Raw genomic sequence first — 21,222 nt, forward strand, 5'->3', positions numbered from 1 at the left:
AGTTCTCAATACCACCAAGAAAAGCATATTGCAACAAAAGAAGTGGGTCTTTCCCCTACTAAATATCCATTATATGAGAGCATTGTGTCACATTCTGAGTACATAAAAAGTGGAAAAAATATGGCTTTGGTAGATTTTATTGTCAATCTATGCTGCACCTCCCTACCAGATCTGTCATTGGAGAAAGATCATACTTCCTCCCTCAGCGACATCAGGCTTGGCTGTAGGACTGTAGCCAATGAAACTTAAGTGGAAGTAACATGTGCTACTTTCAAGCTGAAGCTATAAAAGCCATCACATGCTCCTGCCATTTCTTTCCTCTCCCCATACAGAATTTGTTTCTTCAATCTGGATCCCAGAGTGAAGGGACCACAGAGCACAGCCACCACCTGCATTTTTGTGAGTGAGAAACTAACCTCTGTTGTTGAAAGCCACTGAGATATTGCTACCTTGGCATAACCTAGCCCAAACTGCCCAATAAAATGATTCACCATCAACAGAGGAAATGCTAAAATGTGGAGAGAGGCTGAAATCTAACCACAACAATAAAAAGCCCAATAGAATTAGTGAACAGAAAAGAAATAAAAGCATTTACAGAAACATTTCAGAAAAATCAAACTGGAAAGATTAAGGACAAACTGAACGGTTCACAAATGGAAGCCCAAGTGGTGGTCAAGCAACGGAAAGAGATAGAATGGAACTGAGAGAGAAGCAAGCTCCAGAATCATTTATCCCATCAGATTTCAGATAATTTAAGAGAGAATAATATCTGAAATTTACCTGGACAAATATAGACCCAAACCAATCTAAAGCCTAAAAGCCCTAAAAGGTACAATTAGGAGGGCTTGAATCCATTAAGGCCACATTTCTCAAACTAGATAATTGTAGAATCTGGGGGCATTTAGTGGTTTGTCTAGGGCACATACATCCACAAAACAAAGCTAAAAGATCTCTCTGGAACATCAATTTATTGAGGTGAAGGGAAAGAAATGGAAGAGAAACCATTATTTTACAACCACTAAGCCACCTCCTAAGAAGTCGGATAAAAAAATAGCATGGGGATGAAACACAGAACTTCACAGATTTCTGCTGCTTTCAGCTGTCTGCTTTAGGATTCTGCTGTACCAGTCACGGTCCTTCCATGGAAATGTGTGAGGGACACCGAGTTAAGCAAGGCTCACTTCTCACCCAGAAGGATGTGTTCCCTCAGTTATACAGAGCCGGCCATGAAAAGGGATGGTTATGAGTCACCAGGATTGCTCAGAATATCCAGAAATAGCAAAAAAGTAGCAGGGAAGGGCATTCTTTTCTCAAATGTTCCAGGAACAAAGTTATGTGAAATTAACCCCACAATTAACTAATTGCCTTTTCCTTCAGTAGAAATAAAGTGAAATAATTCAGGCTCCAATCCATATACTGGATTCATCTTGTCGAAGGGAAACACTGCAGAGCTTTTTTTAAATGAAATAAGAAATCTAGAAGAGATTTTTTATATAAGAGTGGAACAAAGTTCAAAATTGTACAATAATTGCTTAATAAATGAATTCAATTTAAGCAGATAAACTAAAGGCTGATTTAAATGACTTTCTTCTTTTCCAATTATTAAAATTCTTAATTTTCCCCATGAGTATTTGGGTTTCATGAGTCACTCAGTAATAGCCACACTGAATTTCGTCTAAAATTCTACCTTAATCAAAAAGGTAAAAAGCTCTGGAGAAAAATCCTCCACCTACAATATGCCATAAAGTAGTTTCTCCTGTACAAAACTTATTGCATAATAAAATTTCCTTAAGATCGTTATTCTGCAGGAATAGCAGATGTTTGAAATTAAACAAATTCTTATAACATTGCTCAGATTTCACTGAATTTGAAGCTGATTCCAAATCCCTTTGTAAAGTATCATTTTAGTAATTCAACCGTGAATTATGTATTGCACATGTGTGTGCAGAAAACAAAGTTCTACACCCTTGAGATTATATGCCTGTACTTTCCCTTCTTGTTTCTTTATATCATTTTCTACAAGACATCAGGAAATTATTGTTCTATGTCCTGGTCACAGGGATCATGGCAACAGGAGGGCAGGGGAGTCTATTATAATTAAGTTGTCTGAATTGCCTAGTAATACTCCTCTTTAGAGAAGATCCAACTGCATGAAGGTGCGACGGGTGTGGGAAATTATTGAGTCAAGCTGTTTTTTGTTTAGATACACTAAATTTTGAAGCGCTGCAATATATTAATATTAGTAAATACATATGCCAAGACTTCAAGAGTCTTTAAAATGGTATAATTTTGTTAGTTTACCTTTAACTCAGTTATTTCTGCCCAGAAGAAAGGAGCCATAGTTGAGGCATTAATTTAATTTAGTTGTGGACAAAATTCATAGAATGAATTAATGATTTCTAAGGAACTAAACTTACAGCAGCAGCAACCACTGCACAATTTAGGGGCACCATTCCCATGTACTACCTACTACCATGTGCATGACACCCCGGGGCAGGGGTGTGCATCACTATGGCCCCAAATGCACAAGAAAAAACAAACCTTGTGGATTTTATTATTAAGGTTAAGCAGGTCTGGAAAATATCTCAAAGCAATAGGAGTTTAATACCTGTTAAATAGGCAATGGCCTGTTGAATTGGCTTGTTAATATATGGTCAGTGTAGCACTGACTTATCTTTATAAGTAACTTTTGTTATAAAAAGAAAAAGAAAGACAAGAGGAAGAAAATATCACACACGGTATGGAAAAATTTTTCATTAAGTTGCCTCTCCAACTCAGAAACTGTGAGCTGACATTTTGAAAAAGGCTCAGATGGAAAGCCAGCAGTACTAACATCTGCATGAAAGGTGGATCTTAGGAGACATAACTTCATAAAGTTGCAATTTTACAAAGGTGAGTCCTGTCATCTCATCTGTGATCATAAGCCTATAGACATTCCCAGAGTTACATTATTATTTTTGGCCTTTGATGACATTTTTCTCTTGAAAATGGCTGAAGTAACATATCAAAATTAAAACTGGCTCAATTTCTCAGAGTTCAGACAGGTTAACTCAATCTTGAAAGCAATGATAATAAACTTGCTGATCATTTTTGAAGCTTAGAAGAAAATTAGATTATCAAGGAGATGAGATTTAATGAGGCCATAATCAGCACCTTGATTAACAGATGACTAATAACATAATATTTGAATCCACTTATGATCAAAGACATTAGGCCACTGAGCACTATAGGCACTCCTGGCTTGTTAAGAAATAGAGCTCTCCCTATGAAAAGTTCATGTGCTGTTAAATGGGAAGATGAGAGTTTCTCATAAGTAAAAGCACCAGGGTCTCTGAAATTTACATTTCTGTTTCCTTGCTTTGAGCTCTTTGCACTATTGGAGCTGTCTGTCATTAAGAACCCAGCACTGACTTCATAAAACAATTTCTCTTCTTTTATTTCTTTTTTTTCACAGACATTAATGCAGAAGATACAAGATAAAGATGAAATAAGACTGGATATTTGCAGTCATATTCCTGGGATGATGAGGCAGGGAGTGCATGGAAGGAAGAGAAATGTCAAAGAGAACATCTCAGTTTCCACAATTTTATCCAAGATTCGTGGCCCAATTTCCAACTATCCCTGTCACCAATTCCAGGAATATCTACGACCTGAAGGCTGATGATCACATACTTTCTAGCTTCAACAAAACAAAGTTAGAAATCTAGCTAATAATCACATGTACAATCTCTCCATTTATTTCCCTTAAGCCAACTAACTTTTTTGAGTTTATACAGATCTCCATTCGGATCTTCTGGAAAAGCAAACCCATAGTGTGTTAAACCGCCATCAAATCATCACAGCATGCAGACTGGATACAGCTGGAATATCTGCTTTATTGCCTTGAATTTGTGACCCTTGAAAAACCACTCAGTTGTTTTTCTGTCTGTGTGTGTGAGGAGACTTGAATTATAAGGTGCATCATGGGCATTATGTAAAATCTTTTCAGCCTTCACCTTAATAGCTAGAGCACAGTATTTAATATACTGGTAGGGGAGAAGCACGGAGAGCTGACCCAAAAATCAAGGGAGACTTTAAAGGAGCCCCACTTCCAGCAGCAACTCCTCCTGTGACTTGCTGTTCAGTGTCTCCTGCTGTGGGTATAGATGCTAGCTCTATCTATAACATTCTATCGTGACCAAATCAGACAGCACGTACAAGGACTAGAAAAACAACTGCTGTGTCAAGGCACAGAGATGCACTCACGGTAGAGAAGGAAGGGCCTTAGCTATCATTACTCCAGGCCTAATCAACAGCCAGAATGTTTCTGAAACTGCCATTTATGATGTCTGTATTAGTTTGCTTGGGCTGCCACAACACAAAACCACAGACCAAGTGGCTTTCTCACAGTTCTGGAGGCTGAAAGTCCAAGATGAAGGTGTTGGTAGGTGCAGTTCCCCCCCGTGGCCTCTCTCCTTGGCTTGCAGATGACCACCTTCTTGCTGTGTCCTCGTGTGGCTTTTTGTCTGTGTGCATGCGTCCCTGTTGCCTCTCCCTCTTCTTATGAGGACACCAGTCCTGCTGGATTAAGGCTCACATATATGACCTCACTCAACCTTAATCACCTCCTTAATGGCCCTATGTCCCAAAATAGTCACATTCTGAGGTAGTGGGGATTAGGAATTCAGCTAACGACTCTGAGGAGAACACAATTCAGTCCATGATGTAACAATGAAAGTTTAAGATCTGGCAAAATAATCACAAAGTCTAACACCTACTGAGTGGCCACTTTGATCCAGGCATGGTTGTAAGTTTCACAATTCTGTTAGCTCATACTCCTCACAATAATTGCATATGGTTGGCACATTATTATGAGAAAACAGGCACAGAGGCTGAGAACTTGCCCAAAGTCACACATCTAATAGGTGGTAAGCCAGAATTGGAATCCAGGTAGGCTGAGTTATTTTAGCCCTATGATCCGCCTCAAGAGCCCACCAGCTTGACCCCTGCTCTCCCACCTCTGTGCCCCAGGCTGTAAAGGATGATGAAGGATAAAGCTGCCCAACAAGAAGCAACTGTTGATAAATGAGGATAATGTAACTAAAGGCACCATTCTCCATGCTCTCAGGATACAGTCCTCATCTGTGAATAAAGATATCAATTGTTCACTAGTTTTTCTCAAAGTCCCATAATTCCATGGAGTTTATTCCATGTGATTCATATCACATAGTGGTTAAGTCTACGGGCTCTGAGATCACACTTCCTGGCCTTAAAATCTGAGCTCTGCCACTTCTAACCATGCAACTTGGGGTAAGTTACTTAATCTCTCTAGGCCTCCGATTCCTCATCTATTAAATGAGGATGATAACAGTACCCACCATCTAGAGCTATCATGAAGGTTGAGGGAGACAAGTTACATAAAGTATCTGCTGAGTGCCTGGCACATATCATGCACTCAGGAAATGCTGGATAACACTATTATCATTCAACTAACACTTTGTAAATGATAAATTATGCAAAGGGTAGGTGTTTCATAAATGCTTGATTGACCTAAGTTCTGCTACATGTCATACTGCAAATGAATATCTTCATGAGGAAGATGCATGATGAAAAACCTTCCCAAAACAAGCTACTTGGGAATTTATAATGCTTCCTTGTTTTTTCATTTGTACTTTTAAGTATCAAAGACACAGTTATATTTTTCAGAAAGTTATTTTATAGCTTTGAATATTGCAGTAATAGAGGCTCCCAGAGTATACAAGAACAATTTATGCAGATGTAAAAGAACCAACTAACAATGGATATGAGAAAAATCAACCGAATATGATAAACTACTGCCTGAGGAAACAAGAAAGCATGAATACTAAAGGAAAAAAGAATAAGTTCATTTCCAAAATGAAAATTTTTATGACAGATACTCAGTTTTCTCACGTAAAACAGAATTGTAATTATGGATTGCCATGAGAATCAAGTAGATAATATACAAAACGCTTTCTAAATGTCAAAGCCCTTTGTAGAAAGTCTTCAATATAAAAATACTTTGTCACTGCTTTTGCCTAAGCCAGTCAAATAAGGCTTGGAAATTTGGAAATTGTTAAAGCCCCTTGGAAGATTCTTATAACTAATCAGGTTTGGGAACATATCCCAGCAGATATGCAATCAAAGAAGCCATTATCTTTATTATATGTGTGCAATCTCAGGCTTATATCCAAGTGGTTAACATCATAGAACGACTCTTTAGAGACACAAGTCAAATGTGTGACTTGACTCATAAGTCTGAAATAGGACCCAAGAATCTGTATTTTAAAAAGCCTCTAGGTGATGGTTATTGGGAAACTTTAATTTTTTTCACTGTGTCTGTCACTTAATGGACACTTAAGTGTGTATGTAGCTCTAGTATGAGATTTCTAAAAAGACACTTAAAAATATGTCTGGTTCCAGGTTTCAGTCAGTCACCATAAGACATTCCTTCTAGTGTATGTCCTTCCTTTAGATTGCTATGCCAATGGCAAAATCCATGTTGGGGCTTACAAGGTGACTTATAAGAGAGAATCACCATCAATGGGAATGAATAAAACTCATGCAAATCTGAAAACCAACTGCAGCTCATTTCTGCAGTTGTTCAAAACCATTTCCAATAGTCTCCCTGGGCTTGGATGAGAGATATGCCTCATTCTCTGCATCCCATTACCAGAATGGTACAGTCAACCTGGGAATCATTTAGACAGATACATCCAAACTAAATAATGAGTTTAATTCACAAGGGGAAGTGGAAAATATATGGAATTAGTCTCTAAATAAATGCTGAGGAATGGGACTCTAAACCCTCCCTAGTTGGCATGGTTAATTAATATTGTAGGGTAAAATGCAATTAAAGTAGGTAACAGAATAGGACAGATAAAAGGAAACCATCAGAGAAATAACATGAAGAGCTTCCTCTAGGAGTGATTTCTTAAACTGGGGACAGGCTTCATAGGAAATGGCACAGTAATGCCTGTGACATCTGCAATTTGACTGGGTCAATTTTTAGTTCCACTTAAATTAAGGCTTTTCATTTAGATAGGCCAGAACTGAAGAGATGCTCTTACTGATGAAATAAAATAAATAAGAATAAAGAGGTTAACAGATAAACAAGTTAAACAAATGTAACAAGTTTTTGTTTTCTTCCTCCTGTCTGGCACCATGGACAGCAACACCCTAGCATTCCCATGAAGTAGGCAGACTTACCTGCCAGTGAGGAAAGAGGAGATTTATTGGATGTGTTGGAAATGAAATAAATAGAAAGACTATAGATAAATGCAGAACAGTTTGAAAAGCAAGGGCCGTTACATTCTTTTGACACCTACAGGTTTCCACTATCTGCTCCCTTCCACAGAAGTCAATTTTATTGGCAATCATAGCCGTTTATACTTATATTTTAAAAACTTTAAATCAAGATTGTGTAATCAAAACACATATTAACACATATTTCCCATAAGAATAATATTACCAAGGAGAGTGGCAGTCTTAACTAAGAGCTCAGTGGCCACATTCTCTTGTTTTTTGCCATATAATGAATACAACTATATCTAAATTAAACTAAGAATCTCATAGCCAATCACATAACAATTTCATACTATTTAGCAAGCTATGTGAGCAGCTTTACAGGGTGATGATTTTTGCAGAAACGAACAGGAGACACCCATTGAACCTGGGAAATCTAGCTGAAAATGGGGTTGTGGAAAGGTATAGAAATCATTTCTTCTAAGAATACCAATTGGGTTGAGAGAATACTCATGCACAAATGACAAGTGATGAAACTAGGATATCAAAATATATCATAATTATGGAAGTATAGTGACATCATCAAGAGATTCTGTATCTTTTCCCTACTAGTTTAATTGCTTCAAAAGAAAGAAGACTTTTGTGCACTAGACCACAAGCTTGACCAAAACAGAAATTTTTCTCTAAATTGTTCATTTCTTTCAGTGCCTTGTACAATGCCTTGAGTCAATGAAGAATCCTTTTGATAAAGATTTGTGTATAGGGAATTTATTCTCTGTTACCTTAAATAAAGTGTCCTGCTCCCAGCTCAAGTCAATTCCTCAGTTGTGTATTAGATACCATCTCCTCCTGCCTACTCAAGGGAACAGATCAGCTGTTCTTCCCTTTGTCTGATGAATCACCACATTTTCATTCTGGCCTAAATGAGTCCCTCTCACATATTTCTGCCTTCTTAAGAAAATGTTCTTTTGACCCTCACTCCTTCTCCCAGCTATAGTCTTGGTCTTTGACCCCCCTTTGCTTCAAAAGGCAAAACTTGAAAATTGCTGCCTCCAGGCCTCTAAATACCATTCCCTTTGCTCTGCTTATTCTTGCCTTACTTGGTTTTCTTTCTATAGCTCTCATCATTTTCTAGCAGACAGTATAATCTACTTACTAATTGTGCTCTATTTATTGTCTGCCTCCCTGTTTTGGAATGTAAGATCCACAATGGCAACGACCTTTGTCTGTCTTGTTCACTGAAGTTTCTGGAATACCTAGATCAATTCCTGGCATGCAGAACACACTCAGTAAATCCACAGCAAATGCATGCCTCAATAGTTACCTGCTATTGTTTTAAATGGGCCTCCACATGATATCATCTATCAAATAACCTAAAAACTTCCTTAAGAGTTAATACTAAGATGAAACACTTTAAAATTTGGAAAATATTTACACAATAAGACGGTTTTCAACATTAAAGAACTCCTGCAGAAATTTACAGCTACAACTAAGAGTATATGCTATGGTTTCAATGTCCCTGCCAAAACTCATGTTGAAATTTAATTGCCGTTGTAACAGTGTTGAGAGGTAGGATTTTTATGAGGTGATTAGGCCATGATGGCTTCACCTTCATGAATGGATTAACGCCATTATCATGTGAGTGGTCTAGTTATCATGGGAGTGGGCTCCTGGTATTAAAGATGAGTTTGGCCTGACTTCTTCTCCATTTTGTGCACTTGCTTTCACCTTCTGTCCTTCTGCCAATGTCTGAGCAGATGCTGATGCCACGCCCTTGGTCTTCATAGCCTCCAGACTGTGAGAAATAAATTTTTCTTTATAAATTACCTGGTCAGTGGTATTCCATTGTAGCAGCAGACTGAGACGGAAAATTTATACCAGAAAGTGGGGCTGTTGCTATAACAAATACCTGAAAATGCAGAAGAAGCTTTAGAATTGGGTAATGGATAGAGGATGGAAGAGTTTGGAGCAGGCTAAAAAGAGCATTTATGGCTGTGAACAGAGCATTAAGGGTGATTTTCGTGAGGGCTCAGAAGAGGAGAGCTATAGGAAAAACCTAAATCTCCTTAGAGATTACTTAGGTGGTTGTGACCAGAATCATAGTAAAAATATGGACAGTAAAGGCCATTCTGGTGATGTCTCAGACAAAAAAGAGGAACAAGGCATTGGAACCTGAAGAAAAGGGAATCCTTGTTATACAGTAACAAAGACCTTAGCTGAATTGTGTCCATGCCCAGTGGACTTTATGGAATGTAGAAATTGAGGGTGATTGATATGGTGTGGATTTGTGTCCACACCCAAATCTCATGTTGAACAATAATCCCCAATGTTGGAGGAGGGACCTGTTGGGAGATGACTGGATCATGGGGGTGGACTTCCCCCTTGCTATTCTCATAATAGTGACTTCTCATGAGATCTGATTGTTTAAAAGTGTGTAGCACTTCCTCCTTCACTCTCTTCCTCCTGCTCCAGACAAGTAAGATATGCCTCCTTCCTTTTCACCCTCCACCATGATTGTAAGTTTCCGGAGGCCTCCCCATCCATGCTTCCTGTACAGACTGTGGAACTGTGAACCAATTTAACCTCTTTTCTTTATAAATTACCCAGTTTCAGGTAGTTCTTCATAGAAGTGAGAGAATGAAATAATATGAATAATTGGCACCAAGCAGTGGGGCATTGCTATAAAGATACCTGCAAATATGGAAGTAACTTTGGAACTGGGTATTGGGTAGAGGTTGGAAGAATGTGGAGGGCTCAGAAGAAGACAGAAAGATGAGGGAAAGTTTGGAACTTCCTAGAGACTCATTAAATTGTTGTAACCAAAATTCTGATAGTGATATAGTCAATGAAGTCCAGGCTGAGGAGGTCTCAGATGGAGATGAGGAACTTATTAGGAACTGGAGCAAAGGTCATTTGTGTAATTTGTTAGCAAAGAGATGGCAGGCATTGTGCCCCTGCCCTACAGAGATGATTTAAGGTATCTGGTGGAAGAAATTTCTAAGCAGCAAAATGTTCAAGATTTCACCTGGCTGCTTCTAGCAGCCTATGCTTATATTCACGAGCAAAGAAATGACCTGAAGCTAGAACTTATGTTTAAAAGGGAAGTAGACTGTAAAAGTTTGGAAAATTTGCAGCCTGGCCATGTGGTAGAAAAGAAAAACCCATTTTCTGGAGAAGAATTCAAGTTGGCTGCAGAAATTTGCATAGGTAAAAAGGAGCCAAGACAATGGGGAAAATGCCTTGAAGGCATTTTTTTTCAGAGACCTTCTTGGCAGCACCTTCCATCACAGGCCCTGAGGCCTAGAAGGAAAGAATGGTTTTGTGGGCTGGCCCAGGGCCCTACTGCCCTGAGCAGCCTCAGGACACTGCTCCATGCATCCCAGCCACTCCAGCTCCAGTCATGGTTAAAAGGGCCCCAGAGAAGTCTCAGACCACTGCTCCAGAGGATATAAGCTATAAGACTTGATGACTTCCATACAATGTTATGCCTGTAGGTATGCAGAGGGCAAGAGCTGAGGCATGGGAGCCTCTGCCTAGATTTCAGAGGATGTATGGAAACACCTGGTCCGGGCAGAATTTTGCTATAGGAGCAAAGCCCTCATGGAGAACCTCTACTAGGGCAGTGCCAAGAAGAAATATGGGATTGGACTCCTTACACAGATGTCCCACTGGGGCACTGCCTAGTGGAGCTGTGAGAAGAGGGCCACAGTCCTCCAGACCCCACAATGGCAGATCCACTGACAGCTTGTACCCTGCACCTGCAAAAGCTGCAGGCACTCAACACCAGCCGATGAAAGCAGTCTCAGGAACTGTGCCCTGCAGAGCCACAGAGGCAGAGCTGCCCAAGGCCTTGGAAGCGCACCCCTTGTGTCAGTGTCGCCTGAATATGAGACATGGGGTCAAGGGAGATTATTTTGGACCTTTCAGATTTAATGACCGCCTTGCTGGGTTTCAGACTTGCATGGGGCCCGTAGCCCCTTTTTTTGATCAATTTATCACTTTTGGAATGGATATATTTACCCAATGCCTGTATCTCTATTGTATCTTGGAAGTAATTAACTTGTTTTCTATTTTTACAGGCTCATAGGTGAAAGGGTCTTGCTTTGTCTCAGATAAGACTTTGAACTGTGGACTTTTGAGTTAATGCTGAAATGAGTTAAGACTTGGGGGACTGTTCAGAAGAAATTATTGTATTTTAAAATGTGAGAAGGACATGAGATTTGGGAGGCCAGAGAAGGAATGATATGGTTTGGATTAGTGTCCCCGCTCAAATCTCATGTCAAATTGTAATCCCAAGTGTTGGAGGAAGAACCTGGTGGGAGGCGATTGGATCATGGGGGTGGACTTCCCCCTTGCCATTCTTGCCATTCTCATAATAGTGAGTGAGTTCTCATGAGATCTGGCTGTTTAAAAGTATAAAGCACTTCTCCCTTCACTCTCTTCCTCCTGCTTCAGCCATGTAAGATGTACCTCCTTCCTCTTCACCTTCTGCCATAATTGTAAGTTTCCTGAGTGCCCCCCTATCCATGCTTCCTGTTCAGCCTGAGGAACCATGAGCCAATTAAACCTCATTTCTTTATGATTACCCAGTCTCAGGTAGTTCTTTCTAGCAGTGTGAGAGTGGACTAATACAGTGATGCACTAGGATATCTGGTGGAAGAAATACCTAAGCAGCAAAGCATTCAGGTTGCTGTGTGGTTACTTTCAACTACATATAGTGGGATGCTAGAGAAAAGAAATTACTTACATATGCAATTTATAATTCAAAGGAAAGCAGAACAAAAAGATTTGAAAATTCACAGCCTGACTATGTAAAGAATAAAAAGCATGTCAGAGAGACAATGCTAAGGGTATAGCCAAGTGATCATTTGTTAAAGAGATTAATATGAACAAAAAGAAGCCAAGTGCTATTCATCAAGACAATGAAAGACCCCACAATCATTCTGAAAATTTTCTAGGCTGCCCCTCTCATCACAGTCTCAGCGCTCTAGAAGGGCTGAACAGTTTTGGGAGATGGGCCTGGGGCACCCTCCACCCTCCACAGGCTCACTGCCCAGGACAACCAAGGGACTCTGCTCCCCACTTCTCAGTGCAGCACTCTTTGCCCAGCCCAGCTGTGGCTCAAGTGGCCCCAAGAGCAGCTCAACCCACTGCTCCACATGTTACAAATGGTAAGCCTTAGTAGTGTCCACATGGTGATAATTCTACAGGTGCACAGAATGGAAGAACTTTGAGGAAATAGCTTCTTCCTCCCATAAGATTTCAAAGGATTTCATAAAAAGCTTGGAACTCAGGCAGAAACTTGCCACAAAAGCAGAGGTGTCACAGAATCTCTACTAGGGCAAAGTATAGTGGAGCCCTGGGGTCAGGGCTGCCAGTGAAAACATAGAACTTGTAGGGCCACCAGCATGGAACTCCAACCCATTAAAGCTGGGTGAACTGAGCCTAGCAAAGTCACGGGGGCAGGACTTCCTGAGACCATGGGGGCCCAACCCCAGCCGCAGTGTATCTGGTAAGTGGGATATAGAGTCAAGGGTGATTATTCTCCAGCTTTAATGTTTAATGTTTTCTCTGTTGGGTTTGGGGCTTACCTGGGACCAGTTATCTCTTTCTTCTTATCTATTTATCCCCTGTAGAATGGGAATGTCTGTCCTACGCCTGTCCCACCATTGTATTTTGTAAGTAGATAACTTGTTTTAATTTCACAGGCTCACAGCTGAAAGGAATTAGCCTCAGGATGAATCATGCATTCAGTCTCATCCACATATGATTTATACAGGACTCTGGACTTTGAACTTTTGAATTGACGTTGGAATAAGTTAAGACTTCTGGGGCTGTTGGGATGGAATAAATGTATTTTGAATTGTGAGAAGGACATGAGTTTTGAGGGACCAGGAAGGAATTCTATGGTTTGAACATCCCTGCCAAAACTCATCTTGAAATTTAATTACCATTGCAACAGTGTTGAGAGGCAGGATCTTTAAGAGATGATTAGGTCATGTGGGTTTCACGCTCATAAATGGATTAATGCCATTATCATGGCAGCGAGCTAGTTATCATGGGAGTGGGCTTCTGATAAAAAGGATAAGTTCATCCCAATTTCCTCTGTGTCACGTTAACTTGCTTCTACTTTCCACCCATCTGCCATGGGATGGTCTTCATCAGATAGCAGAGCCAATGCTGGCACCACATCTTTGGACTTCCCAGCCTCCAGAACTGTGAGAAATGAATTTCCTTTCTTTATAAATTACCCATTCTGTGGTATTCTGCTACAGCAGCAAAAAAAGACTAAGACAGCATCTCTAGGTAAACTTTATTTCCAGAGATGCAGACATGCACCAATTCACTTATAGAATACTGCGCAATTATTGAGTTTAAAGATTAATGGAAATCCAGTATGAATTCAGGCAACAAGACTCATAATTACAAAAGAAGTTTCTCATACCAATTAGTTGATATCAATTAAATATATTAAGGCTCTCTGGTAAAAATGTTATCCCATAAGAGAACAGTCTTACTCCAAAACCCAGTATATTAAAAATATTTTAAAATTGTACAAATTGAAGAACATAACTTGGACTTAAAGACAAGAAAAACATTCTTAGGCATAATTAAAATTATTTATTTTATTGTTTGTAAATGCATGTAAAATTCTTAGAAGACTGAAACTACTGTGTCCACAGATACCTATGGGCATCATGGAACTAGGGCAGCTTTTGAGCCAGGAGTGACCAAAACTTTGCTCTAGTCTCTGTAGTCCAGGTTAGGATCAAGCCCAGGCCATGTCAGGCATTCTCCACTGGATAAAAGAGGTATAGTAAATGACAATATAAAAAGAGGGGTGTTGACAAATGCACTCACATGTTCATTGCAGTACTATTGACAACAGCAGATTTATGAAATTAACCTAGGTACCTATCAGTTGTGGATTAAATAAATAAAATGTGGTACATATACACCACAGAATACTATGCAGCCATAAAAGGAATAAAATTGTGCCCATGAACCCTCTGAATCTAAGAAGTTGAAAAATAAATAAATAAATAAAAATCAAAAAAATAAAAAATCATCTTGGCTATTATAACTCCTTTGCCTTTCTCTCTCTCTCTCTCTGTCTCTCCCCGTATGTGTGTATGTATATATATGTATATGTATATAATCTTAGAATCAGTTTAACTATATCTATAAAACATTCTGTTGGAATTATGATTTATATGGCCTAAATTCTATTAGACATCAACTTATCAAAAAAAAGTATCCAAAAAAGAATACTTTTTTGGAAAACAAACCATCTACATTCCAGGAATAAACTCTCCCTAGTCATAGTATATTATCCTCTTAATATAGTGATGACTTCAATCTTCAAAGTTTCATTTATAAATGTTTTGCATGTATAGTCATAAATAAAGTTTACATAGAGTTTTTAAAAAGAGGGCTTTGATATTAAACGAGTGAGGCACATAATATGCAAAGCAAAGGGTAAATACAGAGAATAAGTGTGACAAGCAGGCAAGTCAAAACTGGGATGTACTTATTAGGCACCTAGCAAGTACTAGAAGCCATTGAAGGTTTGTAAAAATGACTAAACGTTGAGTCTTCCTTTAAATATTTTACAATTGAATGAAAACATAGATACACAGCTAAATTACTATCATGTAAGAAAACTAGATAACAAATAACGTACTACTGAAGTAAACAGAGGAAAAGAGACTCCTGACTGAGGGGATGGGGAAAATACCACTAGAATATTCCTTGTGAGTTGACCTTAAAGAAGGATGGGACTTGAGCATAAGGAGATGGCAGATCCGGGAAGGAAGGGCAGTCAAATCATAAGGAAGTAGCTGCAGTGAGGGAAGTGGAAAAGAGTTTGAAAGCCAGCAATTCAGTCCCAAAATTATACTGTCAGACATAGACCACCAACTATTCACTGCACCAACTTCCTTTCCGCCTTTAATTACATCAGAGCATCTTAATTCAAATCAGCCTCCTTAACGGGATCCCTAAAGAGAAAAGCCATTTACTTGGCTGATAAGCAGTTGAGCTCTGCCAAAAACTAAAAGGGGAAGTGTGATCAAATCCTTAGGGATGGCCAAAGAAAGATTTAGTACTATGAATGTGAGAGAAAGCCCAAAGCAAACTCTAGGTACAAATAATTTGTGTTCTATAGAGTGGGCACTGAATACAGAAAAATTCCAAACAAGTAGAATTTGCTCCAAGTCATGTAAATATATATTCTTAAGAGGGTATCTTAAGGAAACTACCCCAGACAAGAGGTCAGAGATTTTTCTGTGTAAAAATGTATGTGTGGGCCGGGTGTGGTGGCTCACACCGGTAATCCCAGCACTTTGGGAGGCCAAGGCAGGTCGAATCAGTTAAGGTCAGGAGTTCGAGACCAGCCTGGCCAACATGGCAAAACCTGTCTCTACCAAAAACACAAAAATTAGCCAGGCGTGGTGGCAGGCACCTGTAATCCCACCTACTCAGGAGGCTGAGGCAGGAGAATCGCTTGAACCCGGCGGGCAGAGGTTGCAGTGAACAGAGATAGCGCCATTTCACTCCAGCCTGGGTGACAGAGCGAGACTCTGTCTCAAAAAAAAAAAAATGTATATGTGGAGCCAGATACATTTTTTAACAAGTGAAAAAAGGTAGAGAGATTTTTGGAAAAGTGCAGATTGAGTAGAACATACCCCTCCATGCATCATCTCTTTTTTTTTAATACTTCATTAAAGGAAAGGAAATATTATCACTCACCCCATTCCTATGTTGCTTTCTTGATCTACAGACTTTTCATTCTCTGTTGGAGGGATTCCCATCCCCTCAGTCAGGAGTCTCTCTTCCTCTGTATACTTCAGTAGTACATTATTTATTATCCAGTTTTCTTACATGATAGTAATTTAGCTGTGTATCTACGTATCTGAGACCAGGACATTGAGTAGGCGCTTCCCATGTACACTCTTTGCTGAAATGTCACCAGACATTGAAAATTCTACTGAGATTTCCCTCAGTGGAACAGGGGTAATTAAGGCCAAATCTACCACCCTGTGAAATGTATTACTACAGCTATCATAGGAAACTCCTGATGAGGTAGAGTAACACTGGTTACAATGAGCTGCTTGGGATCTGTGGGGTCACTGCATGAGGTGGAGAAAAAAGAGTCAAGCAAGGATCTTGTACTTCCAAAAACCAAGAACCACATTTTAATTCTTTTAGAGTAAATGCAAACAAACCATACATTTTATATTGATAACTGCCATCCTATTAAAGCCTAAAAAGCAAACTGCTCGCTAAGTTAATATGGCCATATATTAACTGTTACCTTTTCCTCGGGGCATTAATAATGCTTATCCTTTAGTACACTTATATGTGTAATAATGTTTGTAGGTTTAGTATTGTTATAGCCCATGGGTCAAATTTGTTCTATAGACATTGATTTATTTTACAAACTCCATTATGAAATTGAATTAGGTGCCAGTATTTTAAACAAGCGGGATACTTCCTGTGATGCACAGGCAGAGTGAGTGAGTATAGCGGGGAGACTCTCAGAAGGCATGGTGCAAGGAGTGAGGGCAGAGAGAATGCAGCAGGCATACCATCAGCAAGTGGGAACTCAGCTACGGTGCTGAGCGGGCAGAGATTCTTGGTCAGCAGGCCTCCAGAGGGGAGAGAAGGGGAAACTGTAGGAGGGTATGAATCAGCCTACAGCTAGAGAGCTAGAGAGCAGGGGACCCTGGACTGGTGCAGCACAGGAGACAAAGAGATGGCCCACATGGTCAGGAGGCTGGTTACATAAGGGAGACTGCACAAATAAATATACGTATATTGAAGATAATGAAAGCAGGTTTCTCACTCTCAAAGAGGGAAGTACAAATCTAGAAAGGGGGAAGGCCCAGCCAGGCATGGTGGCTCACGCCTGTAATCCAGCATTTTGGGAGGCCAAGACAGGCAGATCACAAGGTTAGGAGTTCGAGACCAGCCTGGCCAACATAGTGAAACCCCCATCTTTACTAAAAATACAAAAATTAGCCGGGCATAGTGGTGGGCGCCTGTAATCCCAGCTACTTGGGAGGCTGAGGCAGGAGAATCGCTTGAAACCAGAAGGCAGAGGTTGCAGTGAGTGGCGATGGCACCTCTGCACTCCAGCCTGGGCAACAAGAGCGAAACTCTTGTCTAAAAAAAAAAAAAAAAGAGGGTGGGGGAGAGCCCAAATAAAGCAGGAGACACTGAACTGCATTTGGAAGGGTCACGGTTTCAGACAGATAGATAATATAGATGTCTGTGTGTATAAATACTTGTATATACACGTGTATTGTGTGTGTGTATACACACATATATATCCTGTCCACTTAGAAGGCCTAGAAGTATGATACCCTAGAAACAAAGAATACACCTAGAACCCAGATCTTGGTTTCTAAACCCCAGTCTCCACCAAAAGAAACCAGGATTTCTTGGAAAAATAGCTGATTCCAAGCTATTTTGGCAAGGGAAAGCATGACAAGATCCTGAAACATCTTGTACCAAAAAGGTAAAAATGTTGTCAGAGAATGATGCAGGTCTGTCAAAAGGACAAACGAGTCAACTCCTAGGAGCTTCCACTGGCTAAATTTGGAGGAACTGCACTCCAAAATAATGAATGGTAATGTATTATAACCCAATGAATAACATAGAAATCCATAAGTACATGCTGATATAATTAATTAATTAAGAAAGAAAAATTTTTACCAGGAGTGAGGACAGAGATAACAACATTTTGCAAAACGATTGTACAATGTCACAATACTCAAAAATTTTACCATTGAGTAGAATGCTAATTAATAAGTTTAGAAGGAATTCAAAATAATTCAAAATGTAGCAAGCATCAGAGTAACAGCTGATTTAAAGAAGTAGCACTAGTGGATAAAACTAGTAGGTGACAGTTTGATGAGAAACAGGACATGTACAGTCTCAAACTATATCCCCACAAAATATTTATTAATATTACTTATTAAATATTTATTAATTGTAAGAGAGAAAATATTTATGTATTAACTCTATACTAGAGATACCTGGCAGATATCATTTTATCTTACTAGAGATACCTGCATATCATCTGTTGAGCTCTGCCAGTACAAAGTGATTAAAGTTAGCATCACTAGCAGTGGCACAAATTAACACGATGTGTGTTCTGACAGCATACACTGGGCATCACTTTCTTCTGTAGTAATCTTCCCAGAAGCTAATTATTAACAGGAAGCTAATTATGAGAAAAGTATTGGGCAAATCCAGAGTGAGGGACACTCTACAAATAAACACTAGGCAGTACTCCTCAAAAGTGTCATGATCATGAAAGGCAAGAAAACACTGAAACGCTCTTCCAACAGAGTTAGTTTAAAGAAACTAATGAAACCTGACAATTAGGGGCAACATGTGACCCTGGATTGGATACAGGCCCTTTAAAAAACACAATTAGGGCATATGTTGCAAACATTTTCTCTGGGCCTCTAACTTGTCTTTTCATCCCCTTCACAGAGTCTTCTGCACAGCAAAAGTTTTGTCATAGGCAAAATTTGGGGATCTGCAAATTAGATGGTAATACGGGATCAATGGTAATTCACTGACTTTGACAGAAGGAACTACTGCTGTGTAGGATAGTGTCGTTTTTGGATACTGATGATGGATGGATGGATGGATGGATGGATAGATGGTTGGAGGCATGGAGGCATGGAAGCATCCATATATAGATAGAATGATACAGTAATTGGGAAATCTAGGTGAATGGTACACAGCAGTTCTGTATACTATTATTATAGCTTTTTGTAAGGTTAAAATTACTTCTAAATTTAAAATATACAAAATAAAATTGGGAAATTTTATTACAATATGAATTTAATCTTTTCTTGAAAATCTGATGTGGCAACATGGGGCCCACATCCTCCTGTGATTTGTGCGCACTGGAGTTGACAGCTGCTTCTTTAGGTCCCATGAATCCTGTAATTCAGCACAGTCCTCACCACTCCTTACTGTTTTATACCTTGCCTACTCAGCTTGTTTATGTTCCCTGACACATCTTGGCAAGAATGTGAGTCTGTGGCTTCTGCCTTCAAGTGTGTTTGTTCTGACAGAGGCAGTGAGGCAGTATGCTTTTTCTAGGTAAGCCTATGAAAGGGGATATATTTTAAATGAAGTTTCAATGATGTAATTATGGAATCATTTGCAGTTATGTGTGTGTGTATACATATAGTTGTGTTAGTTGTGTGTATATATATAGTTGTGTATTATATACACAATCTTATATATCATCTAATATATATAATATATAGTTGTGTATATATGTAGTTGTGTGTGTGTGTGTATATATATATATATATAGAGAGAGAGAGAGAGAGAGAGAGAGAGAGAGAGCCTTTGCATCCTGTACTCAGTCTTCCTTGACAGCGACATTTTACAAAACTATTGTACAATGTCACAACATAGATGCAATCTACCCATCTTATTCAGCTTCTCCCAGTTTTACCTGTACTCATTTGTGCATGTGTGTGTGTGTGTGTGTGTGTGTGTGTGTGTGTGTGTTTAGTTTTATGCGATTTTACCACATGTGTAGGTTCATGTATCCATCACCACAGTCAGGATACAGAACTTTCCAGTCAGGACAAGAATCCCTTGTATTGACTTTTTATAACCACATCGACCCCAAACCCCCATCACTCACTCTTGGCAACCACCAAACTTTACTCCATTTCTGCAATTCTGTCATGCCAAAAGAGTTACATAAGTGGAATCCCACAGTATAAAACCTTTTAGAATTGGATTTTTTCACTCAGAATAATTCCCTGGAGATTCAAGCAGGCTTTGGTGTGCGGCCATAGTTATTTTCTTTTCATTGCTTACTAGAATTCCATAGTATGGATATACTACAGTTTGTTTAACTATTCACCCCCTGAAGGACATCTGGGGTGTTGCCAATTTGGAGCTACTATAAATTAAGCTGCTAAGGGCATTTGTGAACAATTTTTTTGTGAGAACATACATTTTCATTTCTATGGGATAAATGCATAAGAGTGCAGTTTTTGGGTTATATGGTATACATGTCTAATTTTTTAAGAAATAGCCAAACTGTTTCCCACAGTGGCTATGAATCATTTCACACAATGTATGAGTGATTCAGTTTCTCCAAATCCTTGCCAGCATTTAGCATTGTCACTAGTTTTTATTTTAGCCATCCTGAGAGATATGGTGATTTCTTGTGTGGTTTTAATTTGCATTTCTCCGATGGCTAAATAGGTGTTAAAAATCTTTTCATATTCTTCTTTGCCATCCACATATCTACTGCAATAAAATATCTATTCATGGTTTCTTTTTTTTTTTTTTTCTGAGATAGTCTCACTCCGTCACCCAGGCTGGACTGCAGTGGCATCATCTCGGCTCACTGCAACCTCCGCCTCCAGGGTTCAAGCAATTCTCTCACCTCAGCCTCGCAAGTAGCTGGGACTGCAAGCACCCACTACCATGCCCGGCTTTTTTTTTTTTTTTTTTTTTTTCAGTAGAGACGGAGTTTTGCCATGTTAACCAGGTTGGTTTCGAACTCCTGACCTCAAGTGATCCACCTACTTCGGCCTCCCAAAGTTCTAGGATTACAGGCGTGAGCCACTGCACCCGGCCTCTATTCATGGATTTTGCCCGTTTTCTAATGGAACTGTTTAACTTATTTTTACTATGGAGTTTTAAGTTTCTTTTACGTATTCTGGATACTAGTCCTTTCTTGGATATGTAGTTTGCAAATATTTTCTCCCAGTCCATAGCTTGTCTTTTCATTCTCTTAACAGCTCTTTTGCAAAGGAAGTTTTTAATTTGGATGAGGTCCAATTTATCACATTTTCCTCTTTTGTATTGTGCTTTTGGTAGCAAATCTAAGAACTCTTTACCTAACCCTACATCCCAAAGATTTTCTCCTATTTTTTCCCAAAAGTTTTAAAGCTTTATGTTTTATATTTAAGTTCTTGATAT

The 21,222-nt window shown here is 39.3% G+C and overlaps 1 protein-coding gene across 4 annotated transcripts in view; it reads right to left on the bottom strand.

Moving 5' to 3' along the window:
• The window catches only part of LOC101142148 (amphiphysin), a 247,005-nt gene that overhangs the window by 121,116 nt on the left and 104,667 nt on the right, over positions 1 to 21,222 (bottom strand). The gene's annotated exons all lie outside the window — the stretch shown is intronic.

Source organism: Gorilla gorilla, chromosome 6, assembly GCF_029281585.2.
Source record: "Gorilla gorilla gorilla isolate KB3781 chromosome 6, NHGRI_mGorGor1-v2.1_pri, whole genome shotgun sequence".
NCBI classification, from domain to species: domain Eukaryota; kingdom Metazoa; phylum Chordata; class Mammalia; order Primates; family Hominidae; genus Gorilla; species Gorilla gorilla.